The sequence below is a fragment of the Pristis pectinata genome, chromosome 7 (assembly GCF_009764475.1).
Source record: "Pristis pectinata isolate sPriPec2 chromosome 7, sPriPec2.1.pri, whole genome shotgun sequence".
NCBI classification, from domain to species: Eukaryota; Metazoa; Chordata; class Chondrichthyes; order Rhinopristiformes; family Pristidae; genus Pristis; species Pristis pectinata.
In genome coordinates this window covers 70,560,060-70,584,361 of record NC_067411.1, presented here as the reverse complement: position 1 = coordinate 70,584,361, position 24,302 = coordinate 70,560,060, and the positions used below count along the sequence as shown (strand labels likewise).

At 38.7% G+C, this 24,302-nt stretch overlaps 1 protein-coding gene across 1 annotated transcript in view; it reads right to left on the bottom strand.

The window, feature by feature from the left end:
• Positions 1-24,302, bottom strand: part of shc3 (SHC (Src homology 2 domain containing) transforming protein 3) — a 100,088-nt gene that overhangs the window by 53,591 nt on the left and 22,195 nt on the right. The gene's annotated exons all lie outside the window — the stretch shown is intronic.

The following is a 24,302-nucleotide window of genomic DNA, read 5'->3' as shown; positions in this document are numbered from 1 at the left end:
TCTCCTTCCCAGTTCTGACGAAGGGTCTCTGACCTGAAACATTAACTCTGTTTCTCTTCCTACAGATGTGGGCTGACCCACTGAGAATTTCTGGCATCTTCTGTTTTTTTACACACAGGATGGATTTCTTCCATGTGCACCCCTCCTTTATACATTTGCATGGGAAATCATGTCACATTGTTCCAAGGAGCATCTGTTGATGGGCACCAATGGAATCGCATTGCCTCATAGTCCTGCCTCCTCTGGAAAGTGTGCAATGAGCAAACAACAGTGTTTAAAATATTTGTTGACATGCTATGCAATGATCTGTAGCATTCATTTAATGGTGCACATTTAAGCCAAAATTCTGTTGGAATAACTAGGTTGGGCCATTATTTGATTTATCTGCAGAGCAGCTCTCCTAAATTTGTGCCATCCATGTACACAATTGCATGCTCGTAGCAAGTGTTTGATAAAGTGGTCCTAGACTGGGATCTAACTATGCCTCCACCCAGCCTTGGACCAACCTTTCCAGGAAGGTTTCAGCAGGTGCACCTGCACAATCACAGCAGAAATGGAGTCCATCTGGAGGTCTAGTTCCAAAGGGGGACCTCATTCCTCAAAAATAAGAAACTCGCATTATTTACTGGTCGTTTGAAGCACTCAGCTTTTGTAAAGGAGGCAGCATGCACCCAGATTTGTTCACTAAAGTGGTGTAGACTTGTAAATTTCATTGAACTGCAAGATAACAGGCTTGTATTGAAGTCGCCAGATTCTCCAACTGTGGATGGGGAGGAATCACAGATGTGCTAGAGCTCTCAAATTCACATTGGCCTGAGTTCTTCCTAATCCTGTAAACTTTGACTGAGCCTACAGCAGAGTTTCTCTATGTGTGATGCAATCATAACAGGTAGGATTACACAAATGCATGTAATTTGTCAGGGCTGGGGTTTTCAGTGATTTATTACAATATCCATGTGAGCTCCATGTCAATAAATTAAATTTTATCAACAATTTAAGATGTAAGTAGATGAACAGAATGTGGCCATGAGTTCCCACCTCCACAGCGTTCCATATTTTAAATATTTTCCACAACCCTATTTCAAAGGCAAACATTTCAGGTAACTTTGGTATCAGTTTTGCTACCAATCAGAACATTCCTAAAGAGATTGTTGTCAGCCACCAAAAGCAGGTAAGTTGCTCTATTCCAAATTTGTGGGATTGCGGAGAGGCGGAGTTCTTATCGGATCAACCAAAATCTTCCATCCCACAGACAGTTTGCCCACATAACCGCCTGCATGATTGCTTCTATCACTTTAGATTTCGTTTGGCTCCAAACGGGATTTCACTTCCACTCTGATTGGCGTGGGCTCCTTCAGTAGTCAAAATTCACTGAAATTCTGCCATGGAAAGTCTACCCTACATTGAATGATGCCACAGATATTAGAAAACATTCATGCTCTAGGTTCAAACCTCATCCTTAAGAATGACCTCATGAAGCATATCTTTCTAAGTTTCACATATATATCCAAGGTCAAACAAGTCATTTTATCTCAATGTCACCAAACACTTTACAATAGGCTCAACATTTGGGGAGGTAAACTCAAAAACAAAGCTTAACAAGTTGTCCCCTTGATTCTTACTCATCCATGTGCTTTCTTGATTTTCAAAACACACTGATTCTCAAAATGAAGAACAGCTATACATTCTTGTCATAGTGGCACTAGACAACATAAAAGATAGCCTTCTTGAGGCCAGATAGCCAAAATATTTGTCTCAATTCCCACTCATCTCATATAATGATATTCTTGCCCCTTCCATAAATTCCTGAATGAAGTAAATTGAAGCAGTTCTTCACAAAGTTTTCATGTCTATTAATGGGTTACACATATGAAACAGTTACTCCACTTTAGGTAACTTCTGACTGGTTATTCAGTTGTGAGTCTCACCAACATTATCTCCAGGAATGTGTTGTGGGGTTAATCTATCATGCCTCTGTCCACACAAGAGCTTACAGCTCAGTTGGAACTATAAATTGTAGGGCAAATTTTGCGCCAAAGACCTTTAGGAGGGTTCCACATCTGGTCTAGAATCTTGCAAAACTGCATCTCTGCATTACTGCAAATGTGACATTAGTTGAAATATTAATTACCATTTAACAGTTAATCAGTATGCATAATTAAACCAGAAATAAAGGAAATAGCATCTGTGGAGACAGAAACAAAGTCCGCATTCCAGGTTGATGACCTTTCGTCAGACCTAGGAAAAATAAAAAAATCAAGCATATTCATTGGTCTGAAACATTAATTGTCTCTCGTTCCACAGGTACTGCCAGAACTGGTTATTATTTCCTCTTTTTATTTCAGATTTTCAACATCTGCAGGGTTTTTTTTTGGCTTTTTTTTAATGGCTTAATTAAACCACCAGGCATGTTAATCATTTTGTTTCTGAATTCAAAGATAAACCAGCTATTTTTTATTGAGTTAAAACTGAATTTATCTTTCTGTATTTTAAATATCATATTAGCATAAGTTTTATAACACAGTGATATTTAGAGCTAATCATAAGCTGGATAATTTGATGAAAAACATTTTGGTAACATTTAAGTTGAATGGTAATTTGATTAACTTGAAATAAAAGTCTACTTTCAACAAATAAGAATCAGATTCATCCATCAATGCAAATATTTTCATCTATTAAACATAGGCCCAGAAATACTGTGGGGTTGCTCTGACAGCAAAAAAGAGGCAGAGCAGAGTCCTTTATCCATACATGCACATGAGAAATAGAAGGTGGATTAGGCCACATAGCTCATTAAACCTTCTCTGCCGTTCAATAAAATCACAGTTGATTTTCTATTGCTCCACTTTGCTGCTGTGTTTCTATATCCCTTGATTACCTTTGAGTCCAAAAATTTATTCAGCAAGTCAGCACCCATTGCTCTCTCAGGTAGAGAATTCAAAAGATGTGCAAAGAAATTTCTGTTCATCTCAGACCTTAATAGCTGACCTCTTATCCTGAAACTATATTCTCAAAACACTTCAGGTGGGGAAAACCATCTCTTACTACTTACCCATTCAAATTCATGTGATTATAGACCCATCCTGTTAAATCTCTCTTCACGGGACAAACCCTATATTGCAGGAGTCAATCTGGTAAACAATTTAATGTGCATGGAAACCAAAACCACACACTTATTTCAAATGTGGGTTCATCAAAGCCCTGCACAATTGGAGGACTTACTCTTGGTCTCCTGCCTCCTTGCAATATAAATGGATTCACCATTTGCCTTCTGAATCTGTTCCCTTATCTGCATATTGATTTGCAGTATTTTGTGTACAAAAACTCCCAGATCCTTCTAAACAACACATTGTTTTTCCACAGTATTTTTAAAAATATATTTTCATTCTTCTTTCCAAAATGAGGTAGATTACAAAAGGCAGCCACCACCAAGTATGTGTTGTTTAGTGTAAGCAATCAAGGACAATTTTCAATACCACCACAAAATATTGCCTCATAAGCAGTCAAGATAAGATTTTTCCAATAAACAGCATATATCATAAATAGGATAGGAAATCACAATTTTAACTCTGCATACCTAGCAGAAACTATGCAGAAAATCAGGTGAAATGGCACAAGGCACACACCCCTTATGAGCTTTTCCTTTCTCTCAGTATTTCAAACTGAACTTGAAATTCACAGATGCCTTCATTAAATATCTTGATCCAGCTTTGCTGGCATAGCTTCAACCACTACAATTGCTAGGCTGAGGCAGGCAGGCTGAAATTGAAATCAAGCCTGAAGTACTCTTCAAAGACAAAAGTTTAATAAAACACCCTGACATAGTTCTATGGAACATCTTGATTTCTGATAAAAAAAGGCAAAAATCCTCAGAGATTCTAAAGACAAAAGAAACTGCAGGTGCTGGAATCTGAAGCAAAAAACAAACTACTGGAAAAACTCAACTTTCAAGCTGAAACCCTGTCTCAGGACCTTGATACAGAGTTTTTATCTGAAATGTCGACCATCTCTTTGCCTTCATAGATGTTGCTTGAACCACTGAGTTCTTCCAGCAGTTTTTTTTTGCTCCTCAGAAATTCTGTTGTTTATGTACCATAACAGCAGCTAGCTATCATGGCATCTCACAGAAAACTGTCTTGAATAGGTGGTACTTTGATCTGCTATTTCAAAGAATTTCCTCTGTGTCTTGCATTGAGCAGTGTGGTTATTCATTTTTGGAGCTCTAGAACCCCAAATAATTTTGCAGGGTCACAACTTATAATGTCCCCATTTCCATTGGTTTCTGACAGTTGTCCTACAAATGAAGCTGAACAGTCTATACTGAAGATGCAGGATGTAATAGTAAATATTACTTCTTCCATTACACCACGAGCAGTGGTAGCTCAGACTGCCATGGAAGCTCAGAATGTTGTTATGCATGGTCAGCTTGTTGGGAATAGTATTATTGTGGCTGTGTTTCACAGCTAGTAACATATAGACCTTGAACAATGATTCAGACATCATTTTGAATCCTAGCATAACAGCTGATGAACTTAAATGCAGTCGTTTAAGTAAATCTGGAATAAAAAGCATGTATCAGTAATAATGGCCATGAAACTACCAGACTCTCACACAACAATTTGGTTGACTAATGCTTTTAAGGAAGGGCATTTGGCATTAGTAACACCTGAGGTCTCTATGTGACTCCAGACCCATTATAATGTGCTTGTCTCTTAACTGTCCTTTGAAATAGCCAAGGAACTTACTCGGTTATAATAAACTGTTACAGAAAACAATAAATATAAGGCCAGATAGATCACCATACATAGACCTAGGCACTAGAACAGCAAAGGAATGACCACACAATGAAGAACGAATCAAGCCATAACCGACATTATCATATTCATAGAATCATATATTCCTTCCAACTTTCCATCTGCTCTGTCACCATCCCTGTGTGGGCCTTGTCCCTCTGGCAGCATTGACCACCAGAGATGACGGTCCAATTGTACACAGGCAGCAGGGTGTTGAGAGATTCAAAATCGGTTCTGAAACCCATGACATATCGTGGTATCAGATCAAGCATGGACAAGGATTACTACCTACTGTCCTCTCAGATGTTCAATCAATGCTCCTTCATGTTGAAAACCACTGGAAGGACCAATGAGAGAACCAAAGGTACAGAATGAAGAGGATGGGGGGACTCCAATGTCCTTCACTAAGTATTACTAAGTATTCACTAAGTTCAGTATTACCACCACTTTCCAAGTCCTAAAGGTAGTAGCTTCTATACTGGGCTTGAGGCAGAAGGTAAACAAGCCAACGTGACAGAAAATCCTTCAATCCATCAACTGAAGATGCATCTGCCCATGACTAGATTTACAGAAGTTAGCATACTATTGTAATCACACTAAAGAGATCCTACACCATGGTATTAAGAATGGATCTAGTTGCTCAAAGTAGGGTATTCACGAGGTATTATGGACTGTTAGTAGCAGCAGAGTTGTATTCCACCACAATACATGAGCTAGTATACTGCTTGCTCTGTCATTACCATCAAACAAGGGTGCTGACATGGACTCATTTAGGACCATTGAAGGGTATGCCTGAATCATTATTAGGCATATACTATAAAATGAGGTGGCACTTGGTTAAAGTCAAACCCAGGTCTACATGCCAAGCAGCAAAAGCCATGTGCTGTAGAGCCATGTGATCACACAACCAACAGACTGGATGAAAATCCTACAGTACTGCCACATTCAATCATGCATGTGAGTAGACAATTTAACATTTTTAGTGACATGGGAACCTAATGAAAAAGAAGTCAGCTGAAGTTTAAGTAATAATTTTCAGCCTAAAGTGCCGAAGAGCTGCTCCACCCTATCCTCTTTCTGAGGTCCTAACCATCACAAAGTGCAGTCTTTACTTGACTCTTTTCAAAACTCTTTTAAATCTCTTATCAAAGATTGGTTGAGTGCGCTGAAAACAGCAAGAGACTGAGCAGCATCTGATCTGTGGTTCTGAAGCTTCCAGACTTGGATGTAAGATATTTAAGATATGTATTTATTAGTCACATGTACATTGAAACACACAGTGAAATGCTTCTTTTTACATTACTGAGAATATGCTGGGGTCAGCCCACAAGTGTCGCCACATTTCCGGCACCAACGTAGTATGCCCACAGCTCCTAACCTGTACGTCTTTGGAATGTGGGAGGAAACCGGAGCACCTGGAGGAAACCCACGCAGATACGGGGAGAACATACAAACTCCTTACAGAGAACGGCAGGAATTGAACCTGGGTCACTGGCGCTGTAATAGTGTTATGCTAACCGCTACACTACCATGCCGCCATAATTTCCAAATCTGCAGATGACCTGGAGACATGATATGAGGAAGATCGTAAAAGCCTTCAAGAAGATATTGACAGGCTAGTGGAAAAGGGCAGATAATTGGCAGATAAAATGTAATACTGAGAAATGAGAACTGTTACAATTTGGTAGGAAGAATGAGCAGAGGCAATGTAAACTAGAGGGCACAATTCTAAAAGGGCTACAAGAAAAGACAGATCTGAGGGGATATCTGCATAGTTCATTGAAAGTGGAAGGACAGGTGGAGAAAGTGGTTTAAAAAACAGGTGGAATTCTCAATTGTTTTATAGATGCATAGAGTACAAGAGCAAAGAAGTCTTGATGAACCTTTCACAACACACAGTTTTAGCCACAGGTGTCCAGGTGTGGGTGCCACAGTTTAAGAAAGATGTAAAGGCTTTGGAGAAATTTTTCCAAATTTCCAAATGATTCCAGGGTTGAGGGAGTTACAACTAATGGATGGATTGGAGAAGCTGGTGTTGTTCTCCCTAGGAGGAGGGGATCTGATAAAGGAACAAAATCCTGGATAGAAAGAAAAACTTGATGCCATTGCAAAAGAGTCAAGAACCAGGAATGTAGAAGGAAGGTGACTGACAAAAGAATCAAAAATAACATAAGGAAAAGTTAATTACACAGCAAATGGTTAAGATCTAAGATCATTGCCAGGGTAATAAGATATTTAAGTTATTTATTTATTAGTCACATGTACATCGAAACACACAGTGAAATGCGTCTTTTTGCATTACTGAGAATATGCTGGGGACAGCCCGCAAGTGTCACCTCTCTTCCGGCGCCAACATAGCATGCCCACAGCTCCTAACGACAAGCTTTTCACTGTACCTCGGTACAAGTGACAATAATAAACCAATTCCAATACGTCTTTGGAATGTGGGAGGAAACCGGAGCACCCAAAGGAAATCCACACAGACACGGGGAGAACATATAAACTCCCTACAGACAGCGGAGGGAATTGAACCGGGGTCCCTGGCGCTGTAATAGTGTTATGCTAACCGCTACACTACCGTGCCACCAGTGGAGGCAGAGTCAATTGTAGTGTTCAGAAAAGTAGCTGGACAACAACCTAGAAGAAAACAATTTGCAGGGTCATGGGGAGAGAGCAGGGGATGGGATAAAGGGGATCACCTAAAATCTAACAGATTTGATGGGCTGAATAGCCTCCATCCAGGGTGTGATTGTGTAAAATATAAACAAAAATACTGAATTCCAGTGATGAGGTAAGAGCAACTGCTCTTTGACATCAAGGCAACAAATATCCATGTGTGGCAGACTTTGAATTTCATAGTCCAGGCAAACCCCACATTACAGGGAGGGAGCTGCGTTCCTAGGAAATAGTCCATATTGCAATTTTCCGTATTTTCAGTGAATTTTACTCCATATCTCAAATTTTTGGAGAGTGATTTGTGAATTCTGTGTGAATTTCCACTACCTGAACGGGGGTCACTTGTATCTTTTAATTTTGGTAAGAAGAAAAGCAAAGTGTGGGATTATGGGGAGATAGAATCTGTGGATTGTGGTTACTGATATCACATTCAAACAAGTTCTTCATTCATTGCATAGGCAGAAAGGGCTATCTCAGGTGCTTCCCCCCTTCCTGCTCCTTCTGCTGCAATTGTTCAGCCTGTGGCCAGAGCTGTCCCCTCATGGTGACGAGGTTGCGGATGACACGAAATTAGGAAGTGTTGTTGACAGTGAAGACGGTTATGGTAGATTACTGGGGGATCTAGATCAGTTAGGGAAGTGGGCTGAGGAGTGGCAAATGGATTTCAATAAAGATAAGTGTGAGGTGATGCATTTTGGAAAGTCAAACCAGCGTAGGACTTGACAATGAATGGTAGGGCACTGGGGAGTGTAATGGAACAGAGTGACCTAAGAGTACAAGTGCATAGTTCATTGAAAGTGGCGTCACAGGTAGACAGGGTGGTGAAAAAGGCATTTAGAGTGCTGGCCATCAGTCAGGGCATTGAAAATAGGAGCTGGGACACTACGTTTCAGTTCTATTAGTTATTGATGAGGTCGCACTTGGAGTACTGCGTACAGTTTTGGTCACCCTGTTATAGGAAAGACGTGGTTAAACTGGAAAGAGTGCAGAAAAGATTTATGAGGAAGCTGCCAGGACTGGAGGGCCTGAGATATAGGAAGAGGTTGGTCAGGCTAGGTCTTTATTCCTTGGAAAGGAGGAGAACGCCTTATAGAAATGTTTAAAGTTATGAGAGGCATAGATAAGGTGGATGGTAACAGTCCTTTCCCCAGGGTAGGGGAGTCCAAAATTAGAGGATATAGGTTTAGGGTGAGAGGGGAAAGATTTAAAAGGGACCTGAGAGGTAACTTTTTCACACAGAGGGTGGTGAGTATATGGAACGAGCTGCCAGAGGAAGTGGTTGAGGCAGGTACAATAGTATCATTTAAGAAGCACTTGGATAGGTATGTGGAGGGGAGGGGCCTAGGGGGTATGGGCCGAATGCAGGAAATTGGGACTGGCTGGGTGGGCACCATGGCCGGCATGGACCGGTTAGGCCGAAGGGCCTGTATCTATACTGTATTGCTCTATGACTCTATGACTCTAGGTTGTGCAACATGCAAATCTCGACACCCATAACAGTCGAGCTGATGGGAACATGCTTTCTTTGTACCAGTGGTCTGTCTGTACTATCAGATTTTGTGTGGCAGCATTGGTTTCATTGAATGCATGTTGCATGTGTGTTTACACAACATTCAGACTGGAATGATTGGCTGTATCATCAGGAGAAAGCTATCATTGCCCAATGTCTATCCTTTGGTTCATCACTGTGGACTAACTTCCTCTGAGTAAAACAGCATCTTCTTGGCCACAACATAAAATAAAGAGATACTACTAAATTACTACATTCAGATAATCAAACCAACTGTAGATGCTGGAAATCCAAAATAAAAACTGTCAATTCCGGAAATATTCACCAGGTCTGGCAACATCTGTGGAGAGAGAAACAATTGACGTTTCAGGTTGATGACCTTACCTCTGCAACTTAAAACATACTTGTTTTCAAACTGTTCCTAAATCTGATGAAAGGTCATCAACCTGAAGTGTTAATTCTGTTCCTCTCTCTACAGTGGCTGCTTCACCTGCTGAGTGTTTCCAGCACATTCTGTTTTTATTACACTCAGATGAATGCATCCTTGATGTCAAGAGCAGTCATTCTCACCTCATCTCAGAATTCAGCTCTTCTGTTCATTTTTCAAAGAAGCAGTGAATGGTTGAAGCACAGACATAGACATAGGCCATTCAGTCCATCGAGAATACAAACAAGTCCTATTCCTATACTTGGAATCAAGCATCGGGGAAGGCATGCAATCCTACAAAGCCACATTCTCCCACTACTTGCAATAGAGAATGGATTGTAAGAAGTTTTCTTTGAACAGAGAGCTTCAGTGCCCACCCTTGCACAACCATGGATGGCATACTGCAAGATACTGCAAATATATCCAAGCTTTTGCATTGAAGGAAACAAATGAATAAACGTTCATTGCCCAGGTAACCTTGGTAATCAATGACAATACAGTCCTTGCCCTCCTTTAAGTTTATGTTGTGGCTACAGTTAATGTAGATTTCAATAATGGCATCCTTACTTAAATGTCAGCATATTGCTCCTTCCAGTCATACAGGAACACTGCTCCTGAACACTCAGAAGGACATGCCTTCCATTGAAATTACTTCTCCCTCCTCATTACCTCAGAGCCACCCATGTACCATCCCACACAGCTTCCTGGAGTCTGTCCTCATCCATGAGTCTTTTGCTCAATTTTCCAGTCCTGCCATAAAATAATTAAGTGTGCTGAAGTCTTGAAAAACCTCTTTAGGCATTTGTCATATCACTCATGTGGATTCCTTCAACTCAAAAGAAGTCTAGGCAACATGCTAGAGACATAGCAACATTCAGGAGATATTAACCTGCAACTAACCCAAAGGTATTTAACGAATCCTCTAAATAGTGTGTATGCATGTGTGCTTTGGGCTGAAGTGTGCAGGGAAGAGAATGAGCACTTCATTCCCATGAACATGTGACCCACCATGCAAAGTTAAGAGATTGTGTTACCAGTGTCAATATTGGCCTTTAATCAGTAATATATTTTGACTGGCATCATTGTCTGCTTACTGTGCAAAGGTTCTTTGTGCATGCATTAATGATTCACACCAAATTCTGGAAGTACTACTTGCAGCCCAAGGATTCCAGAAAACTAGCATAATTTCACCCATGAGTTTTTTTTCAGATCAGCCCTTTGCTCAGGAGGGTTGAAGGACATGATTAAGTTCAAGAGAAGATGCTTGATCAATATATTCTCTCTCCTCCCTCACAAGAGTAAAAGGTAACATACTTTCCTCCAGTTATGATAAGCAGACCCTGGAAATTTGACTGATTCTCGCACCTACTCGTCCCATGAGAATAAGGTGCCTACCAAAGACCCTACAAATTCGATATCTGTTTTCATGATTCTTCCATTGGCACCAAGATCGGGATTGGTGGAATTTATATATTGTTTATAATTCCAGAGAATCTATATGGAATGCCTTCTCCATAAACATGAGTTTTACAGTCACCAAAAGTACTGCTTTCCCAGAATGGACTTCAATGTCCCTAAACTATGCAGTAATGGAAATAAAAAAGTGAAAATAAATGCTAAAAATTTCATTTAAAAGGAAAAAAAAATTGGAATCACTCGCCTGGTCAATCTGAATTGAAAACAACTAAAAGTTTGTAGCCAAGATACAAACTTATCTTACTTTTTCAGATATCGAAGGCCTGCTGGGCATCCCCAACTTTTTTTTAAATTTAATATTTCATTTGCCAGTTTAGTCTGCAGTTCTGGATATATTCTAACTGCAGAGGAGGGTTACATAACTCATGTGTAGGTATCTTCTGGAACTATAGGAGTTATATAAGGACCTGTCGGCTGTGAAATTCACAATATGTTCTTTGGAAATGCAGAAGCAAGGGATTACTAAATTGCAGAATTACTGAGTGACTCATGAATGATTCACCAGAGAATCACAGCTATTTAACTTTAGACTTGTTTATAATGTTTTTTGCTTTACTAATCTGTATCAACAACAACATGAAGCGTTTTGAGTACCTTCAAGCCATCTGAAGATGCTGCACAGAGGCGTAATCAGAAAAAAAACCTAAAGAAGAAAACAACTAAAAGTTTTGTCAAGTGGTGGGTTACTTGTGGACCTTGAAGGAGAAATAAGAAATATAGGGGTTTAGAAGCAAAATTCTAGTGTTAAGGCTTAGAGTGCTATAGGAAATTTTACCAATGGTGGGGCAAATTCAAGTTTGGAACTGGAAGCTAAGACATTGTTAGAAAGCCTTTAGGTATGATTACAACCAAGTAATGGTAATTCCATTGAGGGGTTGTATTAAAGAAGCACATAGTGGTTAACTATTTTATAAAATATATAGGACAGGACAGGAGTACTATGTTATCTATCACAGAGGGTGTTCTTTTGTCCATCTAGGCAGTAGAAGTCATGGGTTTAGTTGCCACTGACAAGGAAATCCTTGAGATCTTTTGCAGTGACTCATAAAAGTTGTACATAACAGAGCCACAAAGCTCCAGTGGTGAAGGGAATATTTAAGATGAAGAATAGGGTACTGAATATGGGCTGTTTCATCCTGGATGGTAACAAGTTGCTTGTTTGATACTCAGGCTTTATTTACCCAGGCAAGTGGAGACTATTCCATCATACTTCTGATTTATGGCTTATAGATGGCAAAAGGGCATTGAGGAATCAAAACTTGAATTACATGCCAAAGAACACCCAACCTTTGGCTTACTCTTGTAGCCACTGTTTTTATATAGCTTCTTGTCATTGACAACCCCCAGGTGACAGGGAAGACAGTTGAAATGGTAATGCAGTTCAATTTTAAGGCGATGCAGTTGTACACTCCTTCTTGTGGGAGGTGGCCATTACCCAGTATTTGTGTGACATGAGTATTACTTGCCATTTATCAGCCCATGCCTGTATATTGTCCAGGTCTTGTTGTATGTGAACTAATTAATTGCCTGAGGAATTTCGAGTGGTAGAAAAACCTGTAAGCATATCCATTTCTGATCTGTAACCATTAATAAAACATTTGGAGATGGTTCAGCCTAGAAATCAGCAATGAAGAACTCATAAATAGTGAAGCCCTGGTCTAAGATATTGACCTCCAAGAACCATATTCCTTTGTGAACAGTATAACTTCCGTCAATGGAGAACTTTTCCCTCAAAACCCATCAATTTTCAGTTTTATTAGGGATCCTTAACATCAGTGAAATGCGGTCTTCATATCAAGGGTTATTGCCTCACTGTACTCCCACTTCTAGAATTCAACTCTTCTGTCCATATTTGGACTCAGACTATAATAAGTTCTGAGGCTGAGTGGTCTTGGTGAAACCCAAACTGATCATTGGCGAGTAGGCTATTGGTGGCTAAGTACTGCTTGATTACACTTTTGGCAAACCTTTCCATCATTTGTCTAATGACTGAGAATTCATGAATGAACAATAATTGGCAAAATTATGCTGGTTGGGATTTTTGAGGTGAGAGCATACAGTGGCATGCAAAAGTTTGGTCACCCCTGGTCAAAATTTCTGTTACTGTGAATAGCTAAGCAAGTAAAAGATGACCTGATTTCCAAAAGGCATAAAGTTAAAGATGACACATTTCTTTAATATTTTAAGCAAGATTACTTTTTTTTTTAATTAAATTTTATTTACAGCGTGGTAACAGGCCCTTCTGGCCCAACGAGTCCGCGCCGCCCATTTTAAACCCAAATTAACCTACCTGTACGTCTTTGCAATGTGGGATGAAACCGGACCACCCGGAGGAAACCCACGCAGACATGGGAGAATGTACAAACTCCTTACAGACAGCGAGGGGAATCGAACCCCGTATTTCCATCTTTTATAGTTTCAAAATAACAAAAGAAAAGGGCCCAAAGCAAAAGTTTGGGCACCCTACATGGTCAGTAACACCCCCTTTGGCAAGTATCACAGCTTGTAAATGCTTTCTGCAGCCAGCTAAGAGTCTTCCAATTCTTGTTTGGGGGATTTTCACCCATTCTTCCTTACAAAAGGCTTCTAGTTCTGTGAGATCCTTGGGCCGTCTTGTATGCATTGCTCTTTGAGGTCTTTCCACAGATTTTTGATGATGTTTAGGTCAGGGACCATGAGGGTCATAGCAAAACCTTCAGGTTGTGCTTCTTGAGGTAGTCCATTGTGGATTTTGAGGTGTGTTTAGGATAGTTATCCTGTTGTAGAAGCCATCCTCTTTTCATCTTCAGCTTTTTTACAGACGGTGTGATGTTTGCTTCCAGAATTTGCTGGTATTTAATTGAATTCATTCTTCCCTCTACAAGTGAAATGTTCCCCGTGCTGCAACACAAGCCCAAAGCATGATCGATCCACCTCCGTGCTTAACAGTTGGAGAGGTGTTCTTTTCATGAAATTCCTTTTTTCTCCAAACATACCTTTGCTCATTGCGGCCAAAAAGTTCTCTTTTAACTTCATCAGTCTACAGGACTTGTTTCCAAAATGCATCAGGCTTGTTTAGATGTTCCTTTGCAAACTTCTGACGCTGAGTTTTGTGGTGAGGATGCAGGAAAGTTTGGAGAAAAAAGGGTGCAGAATTTCATGAAAAGAACACCTCTTCAACTGTTAAGCTTTTATTATGATGATCAAAAAATGACTAAATATTCAGATATCAGAAATAGCTATTACTGAAGTAATAATGCTTCATGATAAAACTAATCAATTTTAACAACTTATCTAACATTTTTGAAACATTACTTCCTTTGATATCTATCTCTGGTCAATCTGCTAAACACACTATAAGCTAGGAGCAAAGCATTGTGTTCCACTTTAGAAATTCATTGCATTTAGTGGTACCAATCAGGGATTTTTAGGCCTATCTCTGCTTTGTCTCACATTTGCTTATTCCTCAATTGTCTTTTTCTTCCCAGTGTTATTTGTTATTTCAACTGTTATTTTAGTTGCTACTTCTCTGACTTTTCAAATGAAAATTTACTTTAAATTGTGGGCCAATTTTTCCAGTGGATCATAACCTGTGATTGCATGAATAAAAATGATTTATTTTTGGCCAGAAACTATTTCTAAAGGCAAGGTACTTATGACCAGGTTACTCCCAGAAGTTTAAACATTGAACTTATCCCTATTATTGAAATGACAGGCTAATCTGTCAATGCTGATTTTAGCTCAACAAATTCACCCACTAACATTAGAACTGATGGTACTGGTCATGCCCTGAGACATCAAACTGTGTAGGCAGCAGCGTGCTTAATGATATTTTAGATCTTTTATAGCATATATCAGACTTCATGAAAAAAGAACAAGAATTTGCATTTGTATAAATTGTTACCACATTCTTAAGATGTCCCAGGTTTCTTTTGCGAGTGAAATTACTAATTTTGTACATCAAATATAATTAGAAGAATTTAACTTATATTTACAATGCAGGCTAGTGAATAAATGTCTCTGATGATCACAAGATCACAAGACAAGGGAGCAGAAGCAGGCCATTCGGCCCATCGAGTCTGCTCCAAATATGTGTTGTTATTTTCTTCATCTCCTCTGTTTCTCTCCCCTTAATCTTTCAGTACTTCTGTCCTCATTTGCTTCCCTCCGTTATTTTATTTATCTTCTTTCTTTTACTTGGGACATAATGGATAGAATGATGTGCCAAGGAAAAAGAAGACACCAACAGCTTCCGGCTCCACTTAGGGCACTGCGATCGTTGGTGATTTCCTCACCATGATCTCCCCCCCCCCCCCCCCCCCATTTATAGAACAATGGAACACAGAACAGTACGGCACAAGGACAGGCCCTTCAGCCCACAATTTCTGCACCAAACATGATGCCTAGTAAACTAAATCTCTTCTGCCTCCTTCCATTCCCTGCATATTCATGTGTCTATCTCACAGCCTCCTAAATGCCACTATCACTATTTGCAATTTCATTATTTTTCATTTTCATGTATTTATTTCACTAAATTCATTCCCCTAACATACTGCATTCCCTATATGTTCCCCTTCTTAATCATTAAATACCCCAAAAATTCTCTCTCTCTCTCTTCCCCACTGAACTCCTCTATCCTAGCCTCCCCTTTGCCCCCTATCTTAATTCTTTTTAAATGTTCATGCAAGACCATAAAATATTGGAGGCCTCTTTACCCATCACAGATTTTCTTATTCCCACACCCCTCTTCCACTCAATTTTATCTGTTTCTCTGAAAGAGGACTTGCTTGCTTTCAAAATTCAATTATTTTTGCAAAAAAGAATGGATTTGAGGAAATAAACTATTTATATTTCTCTCTAATTATGCCTTTCTCACTCCATCTTTCCCTTCTCTACATGCTGGACTTTAAGATCTCAGATTCATAAGATTAAACAATTAAACAATGAAATTTTCAAACTGTCAACACAACAAGGTGGGATTCAAAATTCAGAACAGTGGCTTTTTTGAAAAATGAAGTACCATCAGATGAGAAAGATTGTGTGTGTGTGTGTGTGTGTGTGTGTGTGTGTGTGTGTGTGTGTGTGTGTGTGTGTGTGTGTGTGTGTGTGTGTGTGTGTGTGTGTGTCTCCCCCTGCAATTTTCTCAACTTTGATTTTGACCCAGTCTCTCCCATATCACTCATGTCTAATCAGCCAGTACCCTAAGCAAAGATCAAATTTCTGAGAAATTTGGGTCAGGCTTGCTATCCAGAAGAGTATACAGTTCATGACTTCAGTGCTAGAATCACTGGATTAGACAGGGTTATTAATTGCACATTCAGATTTCTGGTTGAAGTTGAGCCCTTCAAGTCTGATAGTAATTAAAGAATACAAAAGAAATACTGAATATCCATTAAATATTGTGAAATGTGTGATTGTTTTCTTTTAAATATTACTTGAGCATTTATTTCAATATTAGAATTTTTGCAATGAAGAAAAATTAACAGGTCAAAAATTATTTGCACTGTATTTTGAGGTTCTATGAGTGATTAGAAAACAATTTTTTCAGAAAGCCCAAGGGAATGAGATTCTTTTTTTCCTTTAATATTATTTCAATATTTTCCTGAATCATAAAATGAGCCCTACAACAAATTTGTAATTATACTGTAATTTTCAATATTGAGTAGTAAAATGCTCCAGTATTTCAAAATGATTGAAAAATAAAGCCACCAAGCAGAACACTGAAGAAAATTATTTTATCAATACTGTATATCTAAATAGTATAAATACATTCAGGCAAATAAGGTGCACTTTACATGACCATAGTGAACTGCCTAAATTGGTCTCGGAGCGATAGTTCTGGCAAAAATACCATGTCCGTGACCTGGCTTTTGAAAGAGGCTGAGACTTCAATTGGAAGATAGCAACGACAATCAATCAGATGAGTTTGATTATCTTGTGAATTGTGTAATGTTTTGGCTGATCACCTTTCTTTAAGCCCTTATTTTGAATATTATAGACTTCAATCACTAAAAATATTTTTTAACATAAAAGCATCTTAAGTCATTTTTTGGCAACACATGAAAATCACTCCAGATCATTGGTGCAATTAAAAAAATTAAAGTGAGAAAATATTGATACAAAATGCGTAACAAAATCACAGCAATATTGAATCAAGTTGTGCAGACAGGAAACATTAACATATACAAGATTTTTTTTGGAAGTGAAAAATCAATAACTTAACCACAAATTACATGCTCCCTTATAGTTCCAAAGATGTGCATCACTGGTTGCCTTTAAGTTGCTTGCATTCCCTGGTCCCTTCGAAGAAAATGCCTTTGGGATGAGAGTGAATGTCATTTTACAATACTACTAACCCTTTACCTCCAGGCCTCGAGTAAAAATCTATACAAGAACAGCAAGGATAGAAAAGAAGAGGGAAGAAAAATCCTGAATGAAAACTCTCGACATTATCTGTGATGATAGCTTGGCTATATTCTGATAACAATCCTGGAAACTTTGGGGGACATTTTGCCAGATTAAAAGGTGTTATCTGTTATTTATAGTAGTGTATCATAGGGAAATGGCTGAAGAATTTTTGGACTTCTTCATACCAATACCAATATGGGCTTATTGATACCCATTCTAAAGGAGAAATAATATAGACATATTGAGTATGAACCATTAGGGTGATGTTCACCCAAGAATTGAAAGATTAGTAAAATATGCTACCAAGGAACAGATCCACTTTATTAAGGCACCTATTGAGCAAAGGACTATGATATTTTGTTATTGATCTAACTGCCTTGAGAAAGACTCTTACCCAGGTACTTGATCACATTCTGTGGATTATTTTACCAATACACAATTACAAATGTATTTTTCCCACAACGAAATGCTTTTCATATCACTCTGGACATTTTACCAGACACTTCCTGGTGAAATTTCCATCTTAGGGAATATCCTGAGGTAATATCATTCTCTATGCAATGCTCCTTTTGAACATTTTTGGGGAAATTAGACTATGTTGGTTTAGATAAAGACTACCTTTGTTCAATCCCAAAAAATTAAAGTGAGAAAATATTGATACAAAATGTGTAACAAAATCACAGCAATATTGAATCAAGTTGTGCAGACAGGAAACATTAACATTGCTCCTATATTTACCTTTGATCCTTTAGACAAACTCCTCCAAATGCTGTCAATTCTTGTCCGTCCACCAGCTTCACCCTTCCAACATCTTCTGGCCCTAAACCTTGCCACCACTAATGTTCCCAGCAACTCAATCTCCAAGGCCGTAACAAACCAATCTCCCAATGGCCCTGAGGCCCTGATTTTCTGAAGCTCCATCACCTGATCTTCTTGACTCCTCCCATCAGCCAGAAATGTACTTATCCTCCGTCCCTCTTGTTGCCAACCATTCCCCACACCCACTCCTTCCTTAAAAGAAACTTGACAGAATTTTCATCGCAGCCAGATTATAATGCAGACTGAAATGCAACCTCAAAAAGGAGTTACATTCACTTGATCAATCATTGTTTTTGAAGCTCTTAAGCAATATTTTCAATTAATGCAAATTTACAGGATAATTTTGTACTGCACCCAGTGAGATTTTGTTAAAGTTATAGAAATTAATTTAGTTTGCAACCTAATCAGTTAACAGATTAAGATGACTTGCCCTCAACAGTCTGGACTGGAATCAAACCCAAGCTTCTAAAGTAATATGGTAATTATATTTAACTATTTTGCCCTGTTCATCGAAGGACAATTCCAAGAGGCTTCTCTTTTTCCCAATGGGATATGGCTTCACATTGCAAAGGTGTTTTGCAAACAGAACCTTTGGAAAAATTATATAAATAGTTTACACTTTTACTTCCTGGTTTATCACCAACATTATGCTGAACGACAAAGAGAAGCCTCTCTCAATTTATAACCTCAGATGCAGAATCAGTAAAAGTATAAATTATTCAATGTTATTGTTCTCTGAAAGATTCTGTGTTGCTGATAGCACTGAGAAAAATATTATAATCTTGCATTTTAACAAAATGGCAGTATTAGTCTTATAGGACACTGAAATGGTCTAATTGATTTATCTATACTACGGGCCAAAGGATGTTGGCTGCGGTGGTGCTTCCAAACTGAACTACCAGCTCTCAGCCAAAAATTCTGAATCATGTCCCAGACCTATGTGCGCACACTGTGAATTACACAAGTCCTGGGGAGACCTTATCTGTCAGTTTTCCCTACTGCTAGACCCTGATTGCATTTGCAAACTTTAAGACTCAATGCTTAACATTAGCTAAACATCTTAAGTGTTTGTGTGCATATTTACTTAAGATAATTTGGTAAAGAAATTGATCATTTTCCAAATTATTTACTTCAGTTTGCGTAGTTCAACAACAACATCAATTTATGTTGAAAAATTAATATTTTACAACTTAGAACACCAAAGTTTAGATTGGTAAGGATACCACTTGTGGCAACATAATACTAGATCTCCCAGAGCATATAATTGAGTATTGTCTGTGGGTTTATTAATTCAAAGTTTTACTTCTTTAAGTAATAAACAAAACTTCTGAAGCAGAGAGCTGTAGATTTAAGATGCAAATATAAATGCAAGTCTTGGTTTTTTGCTTTTATAATCTTTTTTGGTTCCCAAAAGGCTCTTCCATAAGCCTTTTAGACAAAGCATCGACAGTGATGTAATGTCTGGCAACACCAGACTCCCAAGCAAAAGCAATCACGTTGTTAAGTAACGTGTGAAATTACTGTAAGTTACTGCACCAGGCGAAATCTAATCGAATGAAAACTGCAGAACTCAGGTTTGTGAGCAAAAGCTCAAAATCAACACAATTTTCTAAAATTTTCTTTTTTTTTGCATTTGAAAAAGAGCAAATCAGTGAGACAATTAATTTGATCTTTGCCTTTACTGAGTCATGCTTTAAGTGAACTATTTTACCAATGTCCAATCACTTCACCCATTAGCAACATTCATCCTGGGACCTGAATTAATAATCTTCAGGGGGAAATTTCACAGGATGTGTAACCATACACATAAGATAGATTGATTAGATAATATATCATGAATAGAGAAATTTGCAATTTCATTGGAAGGAGAGCCTTTTTAGAATGAACTTCATTTTCTAAATATAGATTTTTTTATACCTCTTAACTTCCAAAAAATACACTTCAGAATATACTAAGCTGATAAAACAACGGTCGGGAAATCTTAGTGGGAAAAAGTATCTGAAATATGTATGAGAAGCTGAATGGCCTTCTATACTACATCTTTCTATAACTCCAATGGCATCAATAGTCCATAAGTTTCCTGTCCCACATAGAGCATCATAGGTGAAAATACTCCAGAATAATAGCAGCTTTAACCATGATAATAACTCTATAAATTCATTTCTTCAAGATTGTACCAAAACAATAAATTAAGTTTTGTGCCAGAGCATTTAATTTCCTCATGATACATGATAAATATATAGGTATAATAGTTTCATTACCAAGTCTGCCACAGTGCACAATAACAGAAATAAATGCCACATTGAGGCTTTTATTTTAACATTGGCATAGCCCAGTAGTGCTCCCGCCTCACAGGATTGCAGATTTGAGATCCATCCCACATATTTGAGTGCATAATCTAGGATGCCACATTCTGCAGTAAGCAGGAGTACTCTATTATAAGAGGTGCATTGTTTTGAATAAGGTGTTGAATCAAAACCTTGTCTGTCTGTTTCTGTAGATCTAAACGGTCCGATCTGAAGAATATAGTGTATCCTGGTTCCCTGGTCAATATTTTCCCTCAATCAAACATTCCAAAAAATAAATGTATCTCATTGTTGTTATCTAGGTCCTTGCTATGCCCAAGTTATTTGTTGAATTGTAACTTCCAAACTATTACACTTTGATTTCACCATTGACTAGAAACGCAAGTGGACCAGCCACTTAAATACCATGACTATAATAGCAGATCAGAGGCTGGATATCCTGCAGAGTATAATTTGCCTTCTAACACCCCAAGCCTTTCCACCAACTACAAGGAACAAACCAGCAGTGTGATGGAATACTCTACACTTGCCTGAAGAAGTACATCTTAATACCATCCAAGACAAAACACATCACTTGACTGGCATCCTAACAACCATTCTAAACGTTCATTCCCTCTACATCCAATGTACAGTGTTAGAATACCGTCACCTGCAGGTTTTTTCCCTCCAAGTCACAGAGAATCCTGAAAGAAGTAACTTGGTGGTTCTTTGTTGTTACAGAACCTAAATCCCAGAACTCCCTATCCAACAGCACTGTAGGAGTACCATCACCAGCCGAACTGAAGTGGTTCAAGAATTCAGCTCATCACCTTCTCAAGGGCAAAAAACAATGGCCTTTCCAGCAATGCCTAGATCTTGAAAATAAAAGAATCATGCATGCCCTACAATGTGAAACCTGTTGTATATCTATTTCTAATTACAGCAAAACATAAGTCAGGCTGCTGTTTATCGATTACAGCTTGGCATAAAATACCATCATCCCCTTAGTATTAATCACCAAGCTTCAAAACCTGGGCTTCTGTACCTCCCTCTGCAACTGGATCCTCGACTTCCCTATCGGGAGACCACAGTCAGTGCAGATCGGTAGTAACATCTCCTCCTCACTGACAATCAACACAGGTAAACCTCAAGGAAGTGTACTTAGCCCACTGCTCTACTCTCTCTACACTCATGACTAGGCACAGCTCAAATACCATCTATATAGTCGCAGATGACACCACTGTTGTTGGTAAAATCTCAGATGATGATGAGGAGGCTTACAGCAGTGAGACAGATCGGCCAGTGTAGTGGTGTCACAACAACAAGCTCGCACTCAACGTCAGCAAGGGGAAGTCAGGAGAACACACACCAGTCCTCATTGAGGGATCAGAAGTGGAAAGGGTGAGCAGCTTCCAAGTTCCTGAGTATCAACATCTCAGAGGCTGCAGAGGGTTGTAGACTCAGCCAGCTCCATCACGGGCACAACCCTCCCCACCATCAAGGACATCTTCAAGAGGTGGTGCCTCAAGAAGGCAGCATCAATCACCAAGGACATGCCCTCTTCTCATTACTATCATCAGGGAGGAGGTACAAGAGCCTGAAGACCCACACTCAATGATTTAGGAACAGCTTCTTCCCCTCCACCATCAGATTTCTGAATGGTCCATGAACCTAAGAATCCCACCTCGTTATTCCTATTTTTTGCACTATTTATTTTGTAATTTATGGTAATTTTTATGCCTTTGCACTGTACTGCTCCCGCAAAACAACAAATTTCACATTATATAAGTCAGTGATAATAAATTTGATTCTGATTCTAACTTAATTTCAGGATTAGAAAAGATCTAAGGAGAATATATTTTCTCCAAAGTATCTACTGAAACAAAATAGCAAGATTTCTATATTTTGTTTCACACCTTTCCAAAGTTTCTGGAGTTAATAATGAAACTATCTTTACCATATCTTAACACCTGGATATAAATTATCTATTGGGCCAGGCCAGGTTGATTGATCTGGAAAGCAGATAGTACATGGAGATAGATTCTAGGTGCCAATTAAATGTTATATTACTTAGACATTAACAAATCTTTTGAAATCAAATAGTGTATGAGAACCCAGTAAACATATAATAATTCATACTGCTATCTCTCCGTTCTGGAGAGAGGGTTAGATCTGAGTTTAAAAGCTTTTGTGCTAATTAATTACGGAGATTCATTATAGATCCAACAAGTGAATGACTGAGATTCTCATTAACCAAGCTCACCACTGCTTCTGGAAATTGATGCCAAGGAATAAACCAAACTCACTTCACCCAGAATTTGTATCTGTGATATACATAACCAATCTTTTAGAATTATAGTCTGAGACAATTTGCATACTGTGTCCCTGATGGTTTTCATGCTTCATCTACCCAATTCTATTTCATATATTTTTTGGAAGGAAACCCGAGCACTTGAGTCACATGTACAATATGCAAACTCTACATAAACAGAACCCAAGGTCAGAATTAAACTTGGATGGCTAGAGCTGCATGGCAGTAATACTGTCTGCTATGTCACTGTGCCACCTTGCATCACTCTGCCACTCAGTCTTTTCTAATGTCGCCCAATTATGAAAGCAGAGCTCTTACCAACATTACTGTTAATATTTCTCTATTTTGCTCCTCATGTTACCACAACTGGATATAAGTTAAGAACCAAAAATAAACATCAGTTTGTCATATTCTTGAATAAATTCCTTTGAGTAGGAATGCTTACTTTTCTCCGAGGGGCTGTAATTCAGCTGGTTTCCCGGTAGAAAGGAATTGGTTGTCTTCCATCCTTACTGACAATTCCCACACTTCTATTTTTGAATCTCTCCCAACAGCTTTCAACACTCCTAAAATGGATGCATCCATCTTGAACTTTTAAGATTATAAGTTTCAGTACCAATTTTGTTCTTCAACTTTGTAATATAACCACATGTTCCCTGTTCTGAATTGCCGAGTAAATAAAATAAGTTTTAATGCTAACATTATTGCCCATATTTTGAATAATACTGTTGCAAGGTCAAAGACGTTGGTAACAAAAATAGAAAATGTGCAAAATACAAAGCGCCTCATGCTCTGGAGCAAGGTTTTCTCAGCCTGAACAACATCAAAAGTGTCACATTCCCACTCTGTTTTGCAAAATGTTGTGACGTGCAAGTATACACAAGTGAACATTACTGATAGCCCAGAGCTAGCTTGCAAAGTTCCAATGAAATTAATGAGCTGCTTGGGACAGAGATGACTGTACTTGTAATTATTACTGGATCTGGAATGGTACTTCAGTTCTGTCAAAGCTGTCTATTTGACCATGCTTCTACTTTCAGCATTCACCCTCTTCTCCTGCATTGCATAAAATCCTATCATCCTAATCGTGGGCACGTCGTCACCAGATGTACCAATTTAATGTTGAAGTTAAAACAAAGTACTGAGAGAACATTGTCCATCTCCTGACTCTGATTATTATGAGTATTTAGATACCTCTGCTCACACTGCAACTTCCTGGACATCAAGATTGCCCTTCGTGAACAGTTCTGTAGCTATATTCCTGATAACTCTGAATTGTAAGAAAAGATGCTTCTCAGATATTGCCAGCCACTTAGACCTGCTCCCAGTAGTGGTTTACAACAAGTCTACACAACACACTTTCATTGACATCCCTGGTTACCCCTAATCCACTCAGTCAGGCACTAAGGGAATAATAGAACCACGGCCCATTTTTGGCAGGAACTCACTAATACTGCAGCTTACTTTAGAATTTAATGAGGTGCAAAACTGGCCCAGTAGAAATGTCTGTTTTATATGTGGAAGGAACACACTGCCCCTTATGCATCAATTACCTATGAATCAGAAGCACAACAAAACCTAATGTACAATTTAGAAGTAGTCACGCACCTTTTCCTGA